Source organism: Neovison vison, chromosome 7, assembly GCF_020171115.1.
Source record: "Neovison vison isolate M4711 chromosome 7, ASM_NN_V1, whole genome shotgun sequence".
Lineage (NCBI taxonomy): Eukaryota > Metazoa > Chordata > Mammalia > Carnivora > Mustelidae > Neogale > Neogale vison.
The window spans coordinates 136944857-136962450 of NC_058097.1; the positions used below are offsets into that span (position 1 = coordinate 136944857).

General features: G+C 46.6%; 1 long non-coding RNA gene across 1 annotated transcript in view; it reads right to left on the reverse strand.

The window, feature by feature from the left end:
- Positions 1-6052, reverse strand: part of LOC122912510 — a 202145-nt gene extending 196093 nt beyond the window's left edge. The window contains exon 1 of the long non-coding RNA XR_006385638.1: positions 5744-6052. This is a non-coding gene — a long non-coding RNA (uncharacterized LOC122912510). The remainder of the gene's footprint in view (positions 1-5743) is intronic.
- Between the last annotated feature and the right edge of the window lie 11542 nt (positions 6053-17594).

A 17594-nucleotide genomic window follows, 5' to 3' on the forward strand; every position in this document is an offset into this window, starting at 1 on the left:
TAGCACAAAGAACCATTTATCAATGGAACAGAACAGAAATCCCAGAAATGAACCCACAACTATATGGTCAATTTATCTTCAACAAAGCAGGAAAGAATATCCAACGGGAAAAAGGCAGTCTCTTCAACATGTGGTAACAGGAAAACTGAACAGTAGCATGCAAAAGAATGAAACTGGACCACTTTCTTCCACCAGACACAAAAATAAGTGCAAAATGGGTTAAAGACCTAAATATGAGACCTGAAACCATAAAAATCCTAGGAGAGAATACCATAGTAATTTCTTTGACATCAACCCTAGCAACTTCTTTCTAGATACGTCCCCTGAGGCAAGGTAATAAAAGCAAAAATTAACTACTGGGATTTCATCCAAATAAAAACCTTCTGCACAGTGAAGGAAACAATCAACAAAATTGAAAGGCAGTCTATGGAATGCGAGAAGGTATTTGCAGATGACATATCTGAAAAAGTGTTAGTATCCAAAATCTATAAAGAACTTACAAAACTCAACACCAAAAGAAATGAATAACCAAGTTAAAAAATGGGCAGAAGACATGAAGAGACATTTTTCCAAAGAAGACACACAGATAGCCAACAATTAAAAGATGTTCAACATCACTCTTCAGGGAAATACAAACCAAAAATCAACACCACAATGAGGTATAACCTCAAACCTGTCAGAATGGCTAAAATCAACAACACAAGAAACAACAGGTATTGGTGAGGATATTTAGAAAAAGGAACCCTCTTGCACTGTTGGTGGGGATACAAAGTGGTGCAACCACTCTGGGTAGCAGTATGGAGTTTCCTTAAAAAGTTAAAAATAGGGACACCTGGGTGGCTCAGTTGGTTAAGCATCTGCCTTCAGCTCAGGTCATGATGCTGGGGTCCTGGGATCAGGTTCCTCATGGGCTCCTTGCTCATCGAGGAGCCTGCTTCTCCCTCTGCCTGCTGCTACCCCTGCTTGTACTCTCCTTCTTTCCCTGAAAAGTAAATAAATAAAATCTTTTTTTAAAAAGTTAAAAATAGAACTACCCTACCATCCAGCAAATGCATTACTAGGCATATACCCAAATAATACAAAAATACTAATTCAAGGGATACATACATCCCGATGTTTATATCAGCAGTATTTACAATAGCCAAATTATGGAAACAGCCCAAGTGTCCATCAACTGATGAATGGATAAAAAAGAAAGGTGTGGGGTGTGTGTGTGTGTGTGTGTGTGTGTGTGTGTGTGCATACACATATACACAATGGAATATTATTCAGCCATAAAAAAGAATGAAATCTTGCCATTTGCAATGACATGGATGAGCTAGAGAATATCTAGCTAACCAAAATAAGTCAGAGAAAGACAAATACCATATGATTTCATTCGTATGGAATTTAAAATAAAACAAACAAGCAAGGGTATAAAAAAAGAGAAAGAGGCAAACTAGGGAATAGACTTTTTTTAAGATTATTTATTTATTTGACAGAGATCACAAGTAGGCAGAGAGGCAGGCAGAGAGAGAGGAGGAAACAGGCTCCCTGCTGAGCAGAGAGCCCGAAGCAGGGCTCCATCCCAGGACCCTGAGACCATGACCTGAGCGGAAGGCAGAGGCTTAACCCACCCAGGCACCCCTAAGGAATAGACTTCTAACTACAGATGGTTACTAGAGCATCAGGAGTGGGTGGGGAATGGGTGATACAGGGGATGGGGATTAAGAAATGCACCTGAGGGCGTCTGGGTGGCTCAGTGGGTTAAAGCCTCTGCCTTCGGCTCAGGTCATGATCCCAGGGTCCTGGGATCGAGCCCTACATCGGGCTCTCTGCTCCATGGGGAGCCTGCTTCCTCCTCTCTCTCTGCCTTGCCTCTCTGCCTACTTGTGATCTCTCTCTGTCAAATGAATAAATAAAATCTTTTTTAAAAAATCTTATTTAAAAAAAGAAAAAAAAGAAGTGCACCTGATGTGATTAGCACAATACCATGAATGGAAGTGTGGAGTAATAATATATTGTACACCTGAAACTAATATTTTACTGTACATTAACTGGAATCTAAATAAAAACTTAAAAAAAAAAAAAACTTAATGTCTCCTTCTGTCTTTCAGGACACTCCATTTTACAAACCTAAGTGCATTCCCTCATTTTGGTGAATAAACTAGGTCCCAGAGAGGTGACCTGACCTGCCCAAGATTGTTAATCAAGTCAGGGACAAGCCTGAAAGAACCTGGACCTCTGTCCCCCAGTTTACTGCCCCTTCCGTTGTCAGCCTGGCTGACACAGCGATCTGTGTTCTGACATCACCAGTCACACCCAGTTCCCAGTCAGAACATGCACGCGATTCCAGGAGCTCCTCACTCTTACTCAGTGATCCCCTATCCATTAAATCCAGAAGAGCAGCGGGTTGCTCCTGGGATCCAGTTATGTAAAAACCAACAGAGACTTGAGAACCTGGAGCAAGCTAGCATGAGATGTTCATTGACTCTGGGTAGGCTCTCCCTGGCCTCTGTCATGCTGTGTCACCCACCCTTCCACGTACCCAGTTTGAGCAGGGCATGAAGTCGGGGGCGGTTTTCAGAAAGGCAATGGGGACAAGGGGCATCTGAACCTCAGTGCTCATGACTTCGAATGCCTTGGTCCCAGGACACCCAACTTCACCTCCCATTCGTCAAGGTTCCAGGCCACCGCTGCAGCCGAAGTGCTCTGGGCACACTGCCCTTTTCCCTAAGCATCTATTCCTTCCCTCATTGCATCTTTACTGGGTGTCTGCTCTGGTTCAGGCAGCGCGCTAGGACTGAGTATACAGTGGCGGGAAAGAGAGTCGCAGTCTCTGGCGAAGGTTAAGGTCAAGACTCTAGGGAAAGTTGACATGTGCCCCTGAGAAGGTGGAGCAGGGTGGCTGGGAACTGCCTCGTTCACAGCAAAATAGTCCCCTCGGCATAACCATGGTCTGCCTGACATACCTCGGCTGTGGTAGAACAGAGCATTTAGAGCAGAAAGGGCTGCAGCCTTGGAGCAGAAGGCTCCCTAGCTTGGAAGGGTTCAAGTCTGAGTTGACTGAGCACAGGGAGAGCATTCGAGCTTCAAGTCTGATTTTAGATGGAAAGGCCTCTCAGATTTCCACCCTTTCCCCACTTTGCAATGCCTGATAAAATCCACCCTTCCTCCATCAGGAGAGGTTCAGACATCCTGCCAGCCATCATATTTATCCTGATGCCTCTCAAGCGTCTGTTGTTTCCACTCTGGGCTGTCTAGCATGCTGGTCTGTTCACTACTCTTTCCCTCGCGCTCTTTCCCAGAAGTGCCTGGATCATGATTTTTTCATTATATTTTTCACTACAAATAAGCACGAGAAGGGGAATTCAAGTAGACACAGGGCCCTGGGGGAGCCCACGTGTGCTTCCAGCCCCATCTCATGGAATCGGAAAACTTCTACATCAGGAGGCGGCAATGTTGCCAAATCCTGCAGGAGCGGCAAGGGTAGTCAGGTCACGGCCATGGAGTAACTTGGATTTAAGCTCTTCTGTTCATTCTTCCCACGTTGGGGCCCACCTCCTCCAGGAAACCACCCCCACCCTTCCCTGCCACATCAGCCCTCACTGACCGAGCACGCTCCATTTTACCCCTGCAATGTCGTCTAGGACTCTGCTTCCAGTAAGGAATTGATTCAGACGGTTATCTAAGAATTCACTAGGAAGCTTGCTTAAAAAACATAAGGAACACAAAGCATAGATTTCTGGGGCTATCCCCACATATCCTAATTTGATCAGAGCATTTACTGTCCATGGGCTCCCCTACGTGAATCTCGTGTCTGACCAGGCTTGGGAAATACTATGGCACACCATTCCTTTCAGAATATTCCATATCAACCTATGCTTATTTTCTAAGGAGATGTTAATGCTATTTTCTCACCTCTGTTAGAATCTTTTTGATCTTGAAATTGACATGAGTTTTCTTTCCTACCGACTGTCAACCCTGTTTCCAACACAATGCTGTCCCAAAATAGGTGCTCAGGAAATAGATTAAGTCAATGAAGACTGGATATGAGTAACAGCCAGAAAGAATAGAAAAAGATAGACATTTGCCCTTTAAGGCTAAAATTCATACAATATCATTGAATAATTCTGACACATGACATTTACATGGTGCTTTGCAATTTAGAAACTGTCTTCCCAGATGGTTTTGCAGTTGATCCAACAGCCCCATGGGGCGGGTAGGCAGGAATATTATTATTACAATTATAAATTAGCACACTGAGGCTCAGAGATGCTAAGAGATTTGCTCAAATGGAAGAAAGGATCAAAACCCAGTCTTAAAAAATTCAAAAAGCTTGTCCAAATTTCTTCCCCATCCATCACCTTCACAAACGATCTTTTCTTTTTTCTGTTTTTTAAAGGAAAGCAAGTTCATTCTTTTCCTAGTTTAGATGGAGTGTGAATGTATTGTGGGTGGAAATAAATCTCATGTAAGGAATATGTTTGTCCATGGGCTAGCCAGTGATGAATTAGTGGGTACCAGGGAATCCAGTCTGACAGTAAGATAAACGTTTGCATTTGGCAGGAAAAAAAGATGATGATGGCAGATAAAGGCCCAAGAGCCTCCAGAAGATTTTGTCATTGCCCTCTGTGACATGATATCTGCAATGATTAATGGAAACATTTTGTAGAGTGATAGTTAATCTCTGAGTTTGGGGAGTTCAATTCAAACAGTGAACAAAATCTCTCATCAAAGGCAAGATCTTGGGTTCACAGACAATATGCAAATGGGAGAAATTTGGAAAACACGACAAGGTTACAGGGAAATGTGGATAACCATGCCTCAACTTATCCAACCGCTGATTCTAAGACTTTCTCTTCTGGAGGACCGGCCAGTTTGTGAACTCTGCAGGATATTTTCTCCCGGGAAGATGATACAAACCAGGGTTTTGACTTAGTTAGAAACAATGTTTCTTTCTGCTGAGACAGGGGTCCCTTTAGATATAATCTCAAGCTTGCTCAATCATTCTCATGCAAAACAAATGTGACACTGTTTGGGAACCATGAGTCTATGAGAGCATCTGGGAAACTCAAAACCCTGTCAAGCTAGCAAGCATGCATACTTCAAGTCCTAGAGCCTCATCCCTTCTCCTTCAGGGTTTCAATAAACTTTAGGTAGAGATGGTACGCACCCCTCACATTCACAGTGGGAGCACGCCGGCTCTGCGCCATGCATGCTGGTCCCTAAGCCCATCCCTAGCCTCTCCCTCCTCCTCACTCAGCATCAGTGAGCAGCACACGGGGTGAGCGTGTTCCCTTCTCTTCCTTCCCACGGCCCTAGCCCTCCCCTTTACTCAGAGATTTTTCTGCCGGGGGCAGAGGCGGTGATGACCATGGTAATGACCTCCTGAGCAGTGTCCTTCCTTTAGATTTTTCTCTTGCCATTTCTTCCTCCAGCCTCCTACCTAAACCATCCTCTAAAAGCAAACATGGCCAAGTTGCTTCTCTGCTTCAAACGCATCAAGAGCCCCCTCTTCTTACTGTGTGAGAGAGAGAGAGGTGCCCGAGTTGCTTGCACACCTTTCAAGTCCTTCCTGATCAGACCCCAGCCTGCCTAACCTTATTTTACATCTGCCTCCTGCACCCTCTCCCTCAACCCACCACCGGCCCTCTGGGTGCCACCCTTCCTGTCCGCATCTCATCCTCTGCGCCCCAGATCTTTACTCTTGACATTTTTTTCTCACCAGACCCACCCTTTCATCATTCCCTCCACTCCTCACCTCTGCATTTCTCAAGGTGCAGCTCAAGAGGTCCTGTGCCAACGAAGGCTTCCCAGCGCTCCCCAGCCTCAGCTGCTCGCAGTCCTCTCCTGCTCCGAGACTTCTGTTTACCCTTCTGTCTTGGAATGTCATGTTCCGCATGTATTTAATGCAGCGCCTATGAGCTTCCTTCTCCCTCGCAAGATCCTTGAGGAGAGTTCATCTATTTTTCATCTCTGTTTTTCTAACATTTAGCACAGCGCCTATTACATAGTAGGCAACAAACGCTTATTAAATTAGTACTTGAGGAGCTGCGTGGAACTGAATTGAACAAACATTACCTGATTTGAATTGAAGACACTTTTGAAGCACTAGAAGAACCTCAGCATTGCTTTCGCCCACGGCTTAAGCAAACTCACTTAATCTCTCAAGATCAATTCAAGCACAAAGGGAGAAATTAAAAATCATAACCCTGCTGGGCAGAAATAACCCTATTTTGCATTTTAAAACTGAACCGGCCCTACAACTAACTCTGATCCCTAAGGCCCTGTATTAGCCTTCCTAATTCTTCCTCCCCCTCAATGGAGAGACTCCCTCACTCCCTGCTCTGTCCTCCCCCTCCCCCTCCCTAAAGATAGTCTGATTTTCACAATTATTGCTTCCTTTCTCTTCTTCCTGTTTATATAACCCTAAGTGCTATCATCTACATTTGCCCATTTTTGAACTTTATATAAATGTTCATACAGCATGCACTCGTTTTGTTCCTTACTATGTTCTGAAAGCTCATCCGTGTTGCTCTTATGCCTAGGCTTTGATCATTCTCATTGTGCTACAGTATTTCATTTAACTCTCAACAGACATTTAAGTTGCTTCCACGTTCTGCCTAATTAATATTGCTATGAATATTGTACACACCTCTTGGTGCATGGGTGGCATTTTTCTGCTGGGTACATACCTAGGGTAGAGTTGCTGAATATTTGCAATGGAAGCACAGAGTAACTTCCATCAACGAGGTAGTAGTCTCTAAGGGAGACAAATATATACCATGTAAAGTGATACGTGCTATCGTAGATGAGAGGTGACCACGCAAGAGATCCCGAAGGCCCAACGATGAGTAAAAATATTAGCCTGAATGAGAAACAATGGCAGTTCTTATCCAAGGCTGGTGGGAGTAAAATTGGTACACCACTTTGGAAATATTTGATATTACCTAATAATGCTAACAATATGCATACTCCTATGACCTGGCGATTTACTCTGCCTGGGATATTGCCAGACCACATCTCCCTCTAAAACTGGAGAGGGGGAGCACATAACCGAGTTCTGGCTTTAAGAGTATAGATAAGTAGGAATGTGTGCCATTTCCAGGACTGGCCCATACAAACCTTACATATGTGGTATTCCATGCGCTCTTCTCCAAGCCAGTGACTATGAATACCAAGGAACTGACACATTTAAATACATAAAAGCTTACAGAAGGAAGTTTTAAGCAGTGTGGTTACGTTCACTGCATTCAAGAAATGCAAATAAATAGCTCAGGCCATTTTGGAATTACTCGAGATCACTGGACTGTGGTGCTCTATCTGCTATAACACTAGAAGATTGAACTGCACGTATAATGGTCTTGAAAGGATTGCAGATCACACAACACATTTTTAGGGAAAAACTATGTGTCAGGCACTGAGCTGGGGGCTGGGGAAATAACGCTGAGTATGTCATAGGCCTTCCTACCAAGATGCTCCAACACTAGTGGAAAGGACACTAGTGGAAGTGACCAACTCAGTGCACTAGAGTGGGACGTGTGCACTTGTAGAAGTGGGAGGAGGGGGTACGGAACCTAGCCTCTGTCCATCCTGCGGCCCAGCCACCTTCTCAGGGAGATGAGAAGGACAGAAGTGCATGGGGGTCTTAACAGGGAGTTGTAGGGAGAGGAGAGAGGAATAGAGGTAGAGGAAGAGACAACCTAAAATCAAACAGAAAAAGAAGCATTGGCCCGGAAAAGAGAGGAAAGTTGAAAAGTGATGAGAAGGCCCTTCCTGATGAAGAGAACAGAGCATGACGACCCAGACCAAGAGACAGGAAGGCGTCTTCTGCAGTCTGCAAGGACAGCAGACGCTCTTTCACAGACCTTGCGTAACCAGCTCGTTAGTTGGGCTGGTGCTGTTTCCTGTAAAATACACAGAGTGATGCCCATGGGACCCAGATGCCCGCAGCCAGCCACCTTCCAGGGCGTCTCCTCCCGAGTGTCCCCCAGTTGCGTTGTGCGCTCCAGAGAATCTGTTTCATCCATATCTACATCTGTTCACTCCAGTAGGACCTGTTCTTGTAATTAAATCCTTTAAATAAGTCCCAGGTAAAATGACAAACTTCCTGTGTGAAAAGAGAGTTCTCGTTGGTGGTGGTGTTTTTTGTTTGTTTGTTTGTTGTTTTGTTTTGTTTTTTTTCCTATGGAAACTAAGCTAAAGACTCCAGGAAAACTTGAGAGAATGGCAAGAGAATCAGCTGTAAGAGACAGAGGAAGGAAACATAAAAATCCAAAGTCTGAGAAGCTTAGGTTGATTGATTTCCAGGTGTACTGAGGACCTGATCTACTTTAAAGGAATCAATACCAGAAACTGTAGACAATGTGCTGCAGATATGCCCTGTGGAAGGAAGATCATACATAATTTCAACAGTGGCCCATGATCAAGGAAAAGGAGACTAGGAATCCCAGTGTGGGATGAGAGAAAGCTCAGGACAGCTGCTCAGCTTCCTGGGACCATCAGCGTCACCCCAGCCAGGACACAGCCCTAAAGAACTTCTTCTGCCCATATCCCTTCCACCAGCCATGATTTCCTGTGCCCGACATCTCCCCCCTGCCTAGAACCTGGCCTTCAGCCACCATGAGAGCACCCTGGGTTCACACAGTCTGTGAGGGGCACCAGAAAAATGGTGTAGGTTGATGTTCATGGCAGCCCTGTGGGGCAGGGGCTCACTGCCCCCAGTTTGCTGGCGAGAAAATTAAAGCTTAGACCAGCCAATCTTGAGAGATTCTTCCCACCTGTAGCTGCTTTTTGTAAGTGATCTGTGCATTTGAGGTTCACTGCCCATCCTTAAAGAACTTTTTTAATTGTCGGGGCGTCTGGGTGGCATGGTTGGTTAAACGTCCAACTCCTGGTTTGGTCCTGATCTCCAGGTCAAGAGATAGGGCCCCGTGCTAGGCATGGAGTGTGCTTAAGATTCTCTCTCTCTCAAGCCAAGTATCATGTGTTTTCACTTACTTGTGCAGCATAAGGAATAACACAGAGGACACTGGGAGATGGAGAGGAGAAGTAAGTTAGGGGAAATCAGAGGGGGAGACAAACCATGAGAGACTGTGGACTCTGAGAAGCAAACTGAGGGTTTTGGAGGAGAGGGGCATGGGGAGTTGGTTAGCCTGGTGGTGGGTATTAAGGAGGGCACGTATTGCATGGAGCACTGGGTGTGGTGCACAATGAATTCTGGAACACTGAAAATAAATAAAATGAAAAATTAATTAATTAATTAAAAAAAGATTTATCTCTCTCTCCTTTTCCACCTCTCCCTGCTTACATTCTATCTCTCTAAGAAAAAAGAAAGAAAGAAAATAATAATAATAAGGAACTTTCTGAATTGTCAACCTATTATAATGCTTGGTGCAGAATATGATTAATAAATAATCATTATTCTTACAAAAGTATCTAACATTTCCTTAGTACTTATTAGGAGCCAAAGTGCATTCTTTCACTTCATCTCACAATACTCTTCTCGAGGAAGGTGTTATCATGACCCCATTTCATAGATCAGAACGCTAAGCCTCAGAGGGTTACTAATCCAGGTTGGTGGGTCTCAAACCCAGGCTCCCCAGCCTCAAGGAATCCCGCGGCCTCGCCGGTTCCTCCCAACAACTGCTTACAGATGCCTTGCTTAAGTCACGTCGTGATCATTCTCTGTTCCTTGCCTCTTGTGTCTACAGAACTCACTCCACATTGGAGAGTCCTGGTGGGCTATACATAGGCACTGCAGCTTGCCAGCTGGGCCAAAAGTGGCCTGTCCTGGTTCTCCCTCACCATCTGCCACCCAGCAAGGGTGAGATGGCTCCCTCCCTGGAGGGAGCAGATCTATGGGAGTTTGCCTCAAAAAAACTCCACTCACAGAAGATTCAGGCCCCTCTTGGCTCTGATAACACCGGCCCTGGGGCATCTGCCTGCCAGCATCTGGGAGCTTTATTTACCTCGAAGCAGGCAACAAAATGATGTCTCCAAGACCCCAGTTCACTCAGAGAGAGTGTACCCTCCAGTGCCCAGGCTGCAGAGAGCCATTATCCGTCTAGGCTGAAAGAATTTTTGTGCTGGGGAGACTCAGGGCAGTGAAAACATGACCTCTTGTCCCCAGCACTCAAACCTATTAATGGCAGGATAGGACTTCGAGCTAGAGAGGTAAGAATTAAAGTCTGAGGCCATGGGAACCAGGAGGGACCTCGGTCAACATCAAATCCAAACCTGTTGTTGCACAGAAGGCAAAGCCCGCGCTTCTTGTTACCTGCTGAACCCACAGCTAATCTTTCCATCTCAGATCAGATGTTGTCTGCCTCCTGCAGGAAATCTTCCCTGATTCTCTCCACACCCATCGTCCCTGCACTCTCCCTAACACGGTTGATCTGTTTGTCTACACGCCAACCTCTCTGTTAGACTTGGAGTCAGTCCTGCTCACAGGTTCTAGCCCTGGCATCTGGACCAGCACCCATAAATACTGTCGAACGGTTCGGTAACAACCCAGTTCATCCAAGGGAGCTGGGACTTCGGACGTAGCAGGTGAGGCTGAATCACAGCCTCCTCTTCCATCCAAACCCAGGGCTCCTGCCTCCTTCCCCCACACAGCCGAAGTCCTCCCAGGACCTCCGTCTGTCCAAAGATCCTCTCCCGGTGTCCGTCCCTTCCCTAGGTCTCTCTCCTTATCCTCTCCATTCCCAGAATGCCCTCAGTCCGTCTCCCCCAGTCTCATGGAGTCCAAAACAATGAATCATCAGAGGGTCTCAGCAGCTGATAATCACAAAAATGCTGTCCTCCAGAAGTGTTTCCATGGTAACGGAGAAGTTGTGAGATATGATATGATACTTTCATCAGTCTCTATGTTCCATTCTTCAGTTTATTGTCTTTTGTGGCCTTGACAGGTTAAACTTATTTTGTGGAATGTCCCCCAGTCCAGGTCTGCCTGATGTTTCCTCCTGATCGTACTTCGAATGAACGTTTATTTGTCAGAAATATCACAGAAGCGGGGCTTATCTCTCTTTGTAGACCGTTTCAGGAGACACACGATGTGGGCGATCGTGGAATCTTGTGTTTGTCTTCAGATCTCTTCACCCAAGACGGGATGGAAGTTTTCACCCAGAAGGCCGCCCCCACGCAGTGTGGTGACTGCCCAGAGCAGCAGAATGAGAAAGGCCGTCTATACTCTGTGGAAAACAGGATCAGGATCAGCCAGTGCTGTCTGCCGTGAACACAGGTGGTCCGAGAGGTGGTGCCGGCATCATCAATGTGCTCTCCCTACTGGGGCTCATTCAGTCTGGATAGGAAGCCTGAGGGTAGGCAGGCCAGGAATCGACATCCACCCTTCACACACTTGACGAGAGGAAGCCACGGGCAGAGATCCAGAAGGGGTTGATGAAAGGCGGGTGGATAGCCCTGACAGATTTAGGCACCTAACAAAGAGGGCGCCCTTGTGTGGGAGCGTGTTTTTGAATTTCATTCCACACCCATGGAAGCCTTTTTTCCAAGGGGTGAATTTCATCAACAAGGATAAATGACCTTCCATAGCCCTACTGTGAATAGGCTTTTAAGGAAATGTATGATTTTAATTAAAATGAGAAAATTCGGGTGAGTTGCTAAGAAACAAGTCCCTCTCACCGTGGCCATAGGAGCTCATGCCAATAACTTCTGGTTATGGATGGGTTTCCTTGGAAACAATTCATGGGCATTCTTAAGTATTAATGCTGAGCAAGAATAAAGTCTAACAGAGGTAGATGAAGGCAGTAAAAAAAAGAATTGCTAATTGAGCAAACTGGCCAGCAGAAAAGGTAAGATATGCCCGTAGAAATGATATTCAAACTCAATAACCTTCTCTCAGTCTGTTCTATTTCATCCTGATTTTTTTTTTCCTTTACATGTTTATAGGGCAATAATTCAAAGAGTGAGGGAGGGAATGCGGTGAAACATAGAGCTGCACTTTTTCTCGTCCACCCGCACAGTTCTTCCTCAGAATTAGCCACTGCTCACTGCTTTCTGGGTGCCCTGTGAATATTGTTTTTGTAGGTCCAAGCATGGAGAGGCATATTTTTACTTCATACGAATGAAAACTGTATATCCCAGTCACAGACTTGCAATTTTTTGCTCCCACAAGATGTCTTAGGCGTCTTTCCATGGCAGGATGTGGAGATCTCCTCCATTCTCCCTGACAACTGCCCTGCAGCCTGGATGACCCTGAAGGAGAAGGCCCTCACCCATTACCCAATATTGACTCGCAGCGTTTCCACTGAGGCTCCCGCCAGCCATGTCACAATGAACGCCCTGTGCCTGTCTCTGCCGACTCCTGTTCTTCCAGCTTTAGGCTAAATCCCTAAAAATAAAATAGTTAAGTCAGATTTCAGACATAGAGTTTCTCCCTATTGCCAAAATTGCCCTCTAAATATATCATACCAATTTATTCTTGCACCAACAGCACAAACGTCTTCCTATTTCTGGCCCCCATTCCTGTCCCTAAGCAACACTGGGTCTCATGGAACCTCAAGGTCAATGATAACCTGAGAGGAGAAAATAATACCTCACTTTTTATCTTTTGCATTTCTTTTCTTTTGAATGAGAGTATGCATCCCTTCATATGTTTATCGTCCATTTACGTTTCTCATTTCTCTCTTTATAGATGGCCCGATTCGTGGCCTTTTGCTCACTTTTCTCTTGAGCTACCATTTCCTTACTGGTGCCTGAGCTCCCTTTGCTTACTAAGAGAATTAGCTCTTTATGTTTCCAAATACCTGTTTGCCTTCTTCCTTGAACAAAGGTGTCAGTTCTGCCTGCCTCATGGGGCTCTTCTAAGCCTTGGCTAAGATAATAGCCTACGTGAAAGTGTTTTCACTAATGCAAAGCCCTAACTGACACGTACATTTTTATTACTATTATTATTTTGTTCTTACTATCAAAGCAGGAGAAGCTGGTGGGAAAAGCACCCTGTTTGGAATCTGAAGAAACCGGTTCAGACCCTGGCCCTGCCACTGCTTGCTGGGGTGGACTGAGCAGATGAATGGCCCAGACTCGCAGGCTCCCTCCGCCCGTGCCCAGTCCTGGAACCCGCAGTCCCCTCCCCCAGCTCTGGCCTCAGTGGCATGACTGGGTTTGCCAAGGCAACAGACGAAAGCAGAGGCTTGAGCAAGGGCTCCCACATTTCTGCTTCCTCTGTGACTTCTCTGCCGTCACTGTGAGAACATCATCAGTTGACCCTGAGAACAGAGACCAAGTGGGAGAGCCCAGCGAGATCAGCGAGGGCATTCAGCTCCCCGTCAACTCATGGGCAGCAATAAGCTGCTGATTTGAGGGGCGGGGATCTGTGCTGCGGTGAGAGCCACCTGTTACACTATTTATGTCATTAACCTCGCTGCATCTCAGTTCGCAAATTCGTAAATTGGGGATAACATCAGCTTCATAGGGCTACCGTGTGACCTAAAATATCACTTATCCTGTTCTTGATGACAGCCAGGCTGTCACTACCAGGGAGGAAACTCAAGTACAAGAACTGTTTGGGGAAGAGTTGCAAGGCCCTTGAGCTGTTAGGCGTGCAACCCCGGGATAGAAAGTGACCCTCACGGCAGGCATTTATCGTTAAGATCTTCTTAAAATTTCCAGGTCTACCAAAGCGGCTTAAAAGTCCATAATTTAAGCAAGTGGCCTGACCTCTCTGGGTTCCCCACAGTAACCCCACCTCTCCCGACTGCTTTCCAATCTGGCACATTCTCTCAGCTCTCGGACTCAGTATGGGTTTACAGATATTTGTCTTTTTATCTCTTTGTACAGGAATCTGAGCCCTCCTGGCCCCGACTCCTCTACCCTGTTGTATCCCTCAAACTTTTATACTAGAGTAATAATTCTTCTTTTTTTTAAGATTTTATTAATTTATTTCACAGAGAGAGAGAGATCACAAGTAGGCAGAGAGGCAGGCAGAGGGAGAGGGGGAAGCAGGCTCCCTGCTGAACAGAGAGCCCCATGCGGGGCTTGATCCCAGGACCCTGAGATCATGACCTGAGCAGAAGGCAGAGGTTTAACCCACTGAGCCACCCAAGGGCCCTAGAGTGATAATTCTAAAATACAAGTTTACTTTTACCATCGACCACTTACCCCCTCAGTGGCTTGCCCCAGCCTTGAGAGGGAAATGCAGTCTGTGCAAGGACCCCACGTCCCGTTCGACCCCACTCGCTTGCTGCCACGCAGCTCCCAGGAAGCTCCTGCTGGGGCCTCGGGGCCTTCAGGCCAGCGGCCTCCTTGGCCTTGCAGCGCCCTCTCCACCAAGTCGGGCGCCTGCCCATTTCAGCCCCTAGGAAGCTTCTTCCAGCCCAGAGTCACTCAAGCTCAGGGCTATTGCCTTCTGGGGCCAGATAAGCCTCTCCTGTGCATCAGAGGATGTTTAGGAAGATCCTTTCCAGGATTCCAGTATCATCCCCTCCCAACTCGGGACAACCAGCGTGGCTCCCGACCTTACCGGATATCTCCTAGGGACAAAACCGCTCCCAGCTGAAAGCCAACGCTCTCACCCCACTCGCAGCCCCACTTCCAAAGACAGCTTTAATGGCTGCCTTCCCGGGCCGAGTTCTACTCCAGCACTTACACACTGTATGGTACGTGTCTCTTACCAGTCCATCTTTCCCATTAAACCTGATGCAAAAATGATGCCTTCAATCCTTATAACATAGGTCGTCTTCTCCTTCTGAGGCAGAATAGTTTTCTTACTCCCACAGCCTCTCCATGGCCAGCAGAGCCTATCTCCTTAGCCTCCCCGGCTTCTCCCCACTCTCAGTAGCCTTTCCTTCCAAGCGAGCTCTGCGGAGCTCTGTGGTGTCCGGACAGTGTCAGCTTGCCCCCAGAGAAGAGGATGAGGGCCTGGGCTAACCCAGTGCAATGTATTATAAAAGTACATACCACACAAAGCAATGCTTAATATACATTAAAGATAAAGAGAGCTGCGCCTGGTGAATATCTCTTTGCAAGAGGCTGTGGAGGCCAGGCCTGAAGGAGTGACTGATAGCCAGAAATTCATCCCGAGGCAGGGCAGTGGGGTGGAACGGGACTGGGAGGTTGACAGGCTTGAAAAGAACATCCTCATTCACTCTGCCCTGACAGGCCATGAGCGGATGTTAATGGGGGAAGCACTGTCAGCAGCCTGAGCAGGCAGGAAGTCCTCTCTCGCCCACTGGGGGAGCCAGCCATCTCTGGAATCGTTGATGATGTTATCCACTCCGAAAGCTGTAGCTCTGTCAGAACGCTTTTCAGTCCGGGATGTCTGTATTAGTTTGCTAGGGCCGCCATAACAGAGTACCACAGGCTGGATGTCTGCAACAACAGAAACTCACTGTCTTAGTTTCTGGAGGCTGAGAGTCCAAGATCTAGGTGCTGGCGGGCTTGGCTCCCGCTAAGGGCTGTGAGCAGAGGATCTGGTCCCTCCTTGGCCGTAGGTGGCCGTCTTCTCCCTATGACTGTTCACATCGTCTTCCCTCCTCATGGGTCTGCCTCCAAATTTCCCCTTTTCATGAATGAGATGGGATTAGCACCCATCCTAATCACAGTTTAACGTGATTACCTCTGAAAAGACTCTGTATAAGGTCACACTCAGAGGTACTAAGGGTTAGATCTCGCATATACGAATTGGGGGAGGCAGACATGCTTTGTATGGTGCATAATTTTATAATAAGTTGCTGCGACCACTATGGAGAAGAGTATGGCTTTCGTCAAAAAATGAATAATGTAACTACCATAGGATCGAGTAACTCTCCTTCTGAGTATTTACCTAAAGAAAACAAAAATGCTGATTTGAAAAGATACATGTAACCTACAAATACCTACATTTTCATGTATATAAGAAAAAAAATCCGTAAGGAATTCCATCGACTACAAAAATGACAACTGAAGAAGAAAACTCTACAATGAGAGCCCATCCTTTGCCTTTTTTGATATTAGACCTTTTCATCAAGCTCTTTCAACAAAAGTTCTGTGTTCCATTCAGAACAGGCTCTCCTGGCCAGAGCCCTTGGCTTCGAGTCCTCGTGCGGGTTTCTTCCCAGCCTGTAGCCCGGTTCCTCCCATATCACGTATGGTCCCCTTTGGTTCCAATGCCGCAGTCTTCTCAGCTAGGGATGAGACTATCTCCGGTACGTGTCTGAGCCCTAGGAGGATTCTAACCCTTCCCACTACTGCCCTTACTAAAAATCCTTTGCAATAAAATGTTGGTGTGAACTGTCAAACCAGTCCTTCAGGTGGCATGACTGGGCTTGCCCAGTCATGTGCAATTGACAATGCCCAGACATTGGCATTGACACAGACAATGGCTCTTGGCCCTGAGCAGGTGGGGGAAAAATGCAGGGCCTGGGTGCCTGCAGAGGAGAGCCTTCTCCAGAGGACCAGATCCCACCCCTGCTTCCATTCTTAAGGCAGGAAAACTGTGACTCCCCACGGACACATTATCAATTCTCCCCTCCTATTGTTTTGGTCCTCCCTATGATCGATTTGGTGTTTGCTGCAATGTAATTCCACTTTACTGAAGCTGGTTTGTCCTGCCATGAGGAAAGGAAGAATGATGGCCGGGAAAGACTTCTTTCTGAGCATCAGAAAACTCGGCTCCTAGGCCTGGCTGTGGGACTAATTAGCTGTGTGTCTTTGGGCTGGTCCTTTTCCACTCTATGGGCTCAAGGAACATTGATCGGGGGCCTCTATGATCATGTAGTCTGGCCCTTCACAGACTCAGACTCTGTGTGTGTGTGTGTGTGTGTGTGTTGTGTTAAGAACAGAACATTTAACAAAAGTTCAAGTGTACATGCAGTATTGTCAACTATCAGCACAATGTAGCTTTGGCAGTTAGCACGTCCACTCCACCTTACGGACCAGCAGTTCAGACATCATCACGGAGTCCTGCCCTGCTGAGAGACAGTCCCAAATCACCTGGGGGCAGCCTAGCAGCTGGCCAGTCCTCCTACCACCACTAGGTGTCACTGTCCTGCCTTAAATACCCTTCCTCGCCCGGAACAGCTCCCATGAATGCCCTGGTTCTTAGCATGTGGCCCCAGTATGCACCTACATTTATAGACCTTTCCCCTCTCCAAAAACAGACTCAACAAAACTACTTACCAGCATCTGCATACCTTACCTCCAGGTCTTTGGATTTAAACAGTGACATGGAATGTGAGGTACACATATGCCCAAGTTAAAAGGGCCTAGCCCCTTTATTCATTCTCATTAAATCATGAATTTAAGGAGTACCTGCTATGTGCCAGGTCTTGTGCTGGGAGCTGAAGACTCCAAGCATAAAAGCACAGCCCCTGAGCTCAAGAGCTCACAGCAGAATGTCAGCATGACTACCATCTGGTGCGAATGTTGAAAAGAAGGACCCCGTGCCCTGAGCATACAGGAAAAGCCCTTGGGGAGGCCTGACTCCCTAGGTAGAGAAGGTTCACAAGAGTAGTCACAACCTTTGGGCTGACACTTGAAAACTGCACAGGTCTTAGGCGAATCATTGGGACAGATCATTCCAGGCTGATGGAAGAGCATATGCAAACAGATGAGTTTCATTAAGCCTAAAGAAGGCTTTTCCTATAAAAACAAAACCATATTGAAATCAACTT